The following is a 5502-nucleotide window of genomic DNA, read 5'->3' as shown; positions in this document are numbered from 1 at the left end:
TGAAGGAGATCAGCCCTGGGATTTCTTTGGAAGGAATGATGCTGAAGCTGAAACTCCAGGACTTTGGCCACCTCATGCGAAGAGTTGACTCATTGGAAAAGACTCTGATGCTGGGAAGGATTGGGGGCAAGAGGAGAAGGGGACGACAGAGGATGAGATGGCTGGATGGCATCACTGACTCGATGGACGTGAGTCTGAGTGAACTTCGGGAGTTGGTGATGGACAGGGAGGCCTGGTGTGCTGCGATTTATGGGGTCGCAAAGAGTCGGACATGACTGAGTGACTGATCTGATCTGATGAAACTTGCTAAAAGTTTTTAGTAAACTGTTTTTCATTGGTATAGGGAGGTTCAATCTGTTCATATATGTGGCAGCTGTAGGGAGTATTTGTCTCTCTCTCTTTTTTTTTTTTACTTTAGTTTTATTTAGTTTTTTCTTCTTTTTTTTTGAATTTTATACATATGGATTTCCAATTTTCCAAGTACCATTTGTTGAAAAGACTATTCTTCTTCCATTGAATTATCCTTGTACCTTTGCTGAAAATCAATTTTTCATGTATTTGTAGGTATATTTCTGGACTATCCTGTTCTATCGACCTCTTCAACTAATGTATGCCAATACTACACTGTCTGGATTACTGTACCTTTATAACTTGTCTTGAAAGCACATAGTGTAGGTTTAGGAACTTTTTTTCATCTTTCAAGATCCTTTACTTTTCCAATGAATTTTAGAACCAGCTTGTCTGGTTTGCACATTGACAGCTGAAATTTTGACTGGGTTTGTTGTGACTATAAACCAGTTTTGGAAGAAATAGATTCATAACAAAATGGAGTCTTTAGACCAACCACTGAATTTTGTAGAGTTCATCAGATTTTCCACATGTTATCTGTTAATAAAGACACTTTTACTTATCTTTTCTCAATTTGAATTCCTTTTATTTCTTTTTCTTGCCTGACTATTTCATTGGCTAAACCCATAGCAGAAGTTGAACAACAGTGATGAGAGCAGAAATCCTTGTATGTTTCTGACCTTTTGGGTAGAAAATATACAAAATATGTGAAGAATTTTTTTCAATCCTTTTCTGAAGGCAGAGACTGATATTAAAAAATTAAAGTTCAGACTCAGAATCCTCAGAAAATATACCAAGCTTTTGTCTGAAAAAGTCTATGCCCAGGAGTTGAGATTATACTCTATGTGTTGGATTTGCCCTTGAAATATAGCAAAACTGGAATCATATTCATTTTTAGTCAGTTTTAGTCACTAGGTCATGTCCAACTCTTAGCGACCCCATGGACTGCAACACAACAGGCTTCCCTGTCCATCACCAACTCCCGGAGCTTGCTCACACTCGTGTCCATTGAGCTGGTGGCTCCATCCAACCATCTCATCCTCTGTCATCCCCTTCTCCTCCTGCCTTCAATCTTTCCCAGCATTAGGGTGTTTTCTAATGAGTCAGTTCTTTGAATCAGGTGGCCAAAGTATTGGAGTTTTAGCTTCAGCATCAATCCTTCCAATGAATATTCAGGACTGACTTCCTTTAGGGTTGACTGGCTTGATCTTACAGTCCAAGGGACTCTCCAACACCACAGTTCAAAAGCATCAATTCTTAGGCACTCAGCTTTCTTTATGGTCCAGCTGTTACATCCATACATGACTACTGGAAAAACCATAGCTTTGACTAGACAGAACTTTGTTGGCAAAGTAATGTCTCTGCTTTTTAAGATGTTGTCTATGTTTGTCATACTTTTCTTCCAAGGAGCAAGCATCTTTAATTTCATGGTTGCAATCACCATCTGCACTGAGTTTGCAGCCCGAGAAGATACAGTCTCTCACTGTTTCCATTGTTTCCTCATCAATTTGCCATGAAGTGATGGGACCAGTTGCCATGATCTTAGTTTTTTGAATGCTAAGTTTTAAGCCAGGTTTTTCACTCTCCTCTTTCACTTTCATCAAGAGGCTCTTTAGTTCCTCTTCACTTTCTGCCATAAGGGTGGTGTCATCTGCTTATCTGAGGTTATTGATATTTCTCCCAGAAATCTTGATTCTGGTTTGTGCTTCATCAAGTCTGGCATTTCACATGATGTACTCTGCATATAAGTTAAATAAGCAAGGTGACAATATACAGCCTTGACATACTCCTTTCCCAATTTTGAACCAGTCCATTGTTTCATGTTTGATTCTAACTGTTGCTTCTTGACCTGCATACAGATTTCTCAGGAGGCAGGTAAGGTGGTCTGGTTCATTTTAACAAAGCCTAAAACAAAATTTTGATAGCTGCAGTTTACCTCCAATGATTTAACCTTTTGCTGAAAGAAAAGTTTATACTCTACAGAGGAAAATAACATAATCCAGAGTTTTTCCACTACAACTTTTACAATAGTTGTAATATCATTCACTATCACTAGACCCATGAAAAAGTAGAGAAAAATTACTGATAAAAAAGAAATTATTTTAAGTCAAAAGGTACAAATCCAGGTATAATCCTGATATTGGATTTGGCAGAAAATGACTTAAAAACAACAAATTTTCAAAATTTTTTATTTCTGAAAAAATCCTATTTTGGATTTAGAAGCTAATTGAAAGCTTGCTTTCTCTTTCTACTTCTGGTGAAACAATTCTGACATTATCATTAGTAAGTGAATGACCTCATAATAGTAGGAAATGGATCAGTTTCACAAAATTAAAAGAGAAACATGATAAATAGAATTAAAATGCATTATTCTTGCTGAAATTGCAAATTTAAAGATAAATAATATACAATGTTCTGTCTATCAAATTCAGAAAGGTGAAAATAAATCTTAAGATGGCATTCTGTTACTACTTGGAGGCTTTAAATTGTATGTACTCAGCAGCATGACATTATATGCCAGAAACCTTAAGGTTGCTAACATTTTTGATACAAATTTCACTTCCCAAAATATATAATAAGAAAACAATGTTGAGTGCAAGCAAATATTTATATATGTTTGTTTATTCTAACCTTATTGACAATAGCACAATGTGAGAAGCACATACATTTCCTATAAAGTTGGATGATTAATTAATTGCTCATCTTTTTTAAGTATGCAGTCATTTAAAATATTCATTTATTTCAAATAAACAATATACATGTACATGATTGGTGACTCAGATGGTAAGGAATCCACCTGCAATGTGGGAGACCTGGGTTCCCTTCCTGGGTTGGGAAGATCCCTGGAGAAGGGACTGCAACCCATTCAAGTATTCTTACCTGGAGACTCCCCATGGACAGAGGAGCCTGGTGGGCTATAGTCCATGGGGGTCACAAAGATTCAGACATTACTGAGTGACTAAGCACAGCACATGTATGATACATATATACATATATGCATATAATTATATAATCATAAATCTTATATTTTCAATCATTTAAATAAAATTATACTCATGAAACAACTAGAAAAATGTATGTGTGTGTTTGTGCTCAGTTGTGTCTGACTGTAGCCCACCAGGCTCCTCTGTCCATGGGATTCTGCAGGCAATAACACTGGAAGTGAAGTAGCTCAGTCGTGTCTGACTCTTTGCAACCCGTGGACTGTAGCCTACCAGGCTCCTCCCTCCATAGAATTCTCTAGGTAAGAATACTGGAGTGGATTGCCATTTCCTTCTCCAGGGGATCTTCCCAACCCAGGGATCGAACCCAGGTCTCCTGCATTGCAGGCAGACACTTTAACCTCTGAGCCACCAGGGAAGCCCCTGGAGGAGCCTACCAGGCTCTTCCTTCCATGGGATTCTCCAGGCAATAATACTGGAATGGGTTGCTATTTCCTCCTCCAGAGGATCTTCCCAACCCCGGGACTGAACCAATGTCTCCTGCGTCTCTTGCATTGGCAGGCAGATTCTCTACCACTGAGCCATCTGGGAAGCCTTGGAAATGTGTATAGCAATATTAATATTGATCATTTTTAGCTGCACAAAACTATAATTCAAAATTTCTTATATACATGTTTCTGTATCTCCAACAATGCTGGGCTAGAGTGTCTTATCCTCTTTCACACAGAGTTTCTCACTTTCTTGCCCTTGTGCCCTAATATCCTCCAGAATGAGCATGCTTCTTAACTCTGCATGCTAATTAATCTTCACGAATCACTTAAAATTTCTTCTCCTTAAAGAATCTTTCCATAGACCTTCTGGCTGGAAATAATTTTTACTGTGTCTAAAATATCATAGCACATTGTCTCTACCTTCTTATGGCCTTATTACTTGCCATCTTGGACTATAACTATTTATATCTTAATGATTCAAAGAATAGTAGACTTTAAGTTCACTGAGAATAAGGATCTTTTAAAACTTTTTGTGTATTTTATAGCATCTATCTTACTCTATAGCATGTATGTTTAAAAATTCTGTTGAATTAATAAATTTATGAAACATAGATAACAATCAAAATCAATAATTCAATAATCCAGAATGTACTTTGTAAAAATATGTATATATTTCAGGATATTGTCTAATTAAGCTATACCTTTCTTAGACAACAATTTACTATCTTAATAACAGATATATGCATGATGATTTTCACTTATTAGTCATAGTTGTGAGTACTCTATATAAATACTAAATACACTAAGGACTAAATATATTAAATACTAAAAATATTAAATCTTTTATATTACTCTATGGAGAAATTTAGACATGGAGAAATTAAGTAGTTTGGTCAAATTCACACAGCTATCAAGAATTGGAACCTAAGCAGTCTTATTCATGAAATCTTGCTTTTAGATGTATTACAGTGTCATGAGGTTTTCCTGAGTTTTCTAAAATGTTGTATGCCTTTGAATATTAGTGGTTATGAGAAAATTTTCATGCGAGTATAATTAAGGATGGATTACATATATAAATATTTGAATTTTTTAATGTTTACATGATATATGTGTATATACATGAGGATGTGTGTATAAATATACATACATATTTTTTTCATGATGAATGATGTTCAGTGCCCAAACAATTCAAATTAAGTGCTAATACTGGTTTCCCACAGTATCAACTGCCCATTCTATTTGCCTTCATGTTTAATCTTTGTAGTAATTGACTCTAGAGTTATTCCCAGAAAGTCACTTAAATACTGTTGAAAAGTAATTGATGTCTTTGCAAATAAATGCAGATAGTTTATTAGGATAGTATTAATTACCATCCTTCTTATGCAGGAATAAGACTAGAATAAATTTGTTTCTGTGGAAGGGAAATATGGCAGCAACAAGCCTAAAATGATAAGACATGGCTCTGACAGGTATAACCGGGGGAATAATTTGGAGTGTCCTCTCTGAGTTTTGGGAAATTAGGGAGAAACGCTGGGCTGGAAGAAGCACAAGCTGGAATCAAGATTGCTGGGAGAAATATCAACAACCTCAGATATTCAGATGACACCACCCTTATGGCAGAAATTGAAGAGGAACTCAAAAGCCTCTTGATGAAAGTGAAAGTGGAGAGTGAAAAAGTTGGCTTAAAGCTCAACATTCAGAAAACAAAGATCATGGCATCC

At 36.2% G+C, this 5502-nt stretch overlaps 1 long non-coding RNA gene across 1 annotated transcript in view; it reads left to right on the top strand.

Moving 5' to 3' along the window:
* The window catches only part of LOC104981936, a 17753-nt gene that overhangs the window by 4776 nt on the left and 7475 nt on the right, over positions 1-5502 (top strand). The gene's annotated exons all lie outside the window — the stretch shown is intronic.

Source organism: Bison bison, unplaced genomic scaffold (genome assembly GCF_000754665.1).
Source record: "Bison bison bison isolate TAMUID 2011002044 unplaced genomic scaffold, Bison_UMD1.0 scf7180017864525, whole genome shotgun sequence".
In the NCBI taxonomy this organism is placed as follows: Eukaryota; Metazoa; Chordata; class Mammalia; order Artiodactyla; family Bovidae; genus Bison; species Bison bison.
This window is presented reverse-complemented; position numbering and strand designations above follow the sequence as displayed.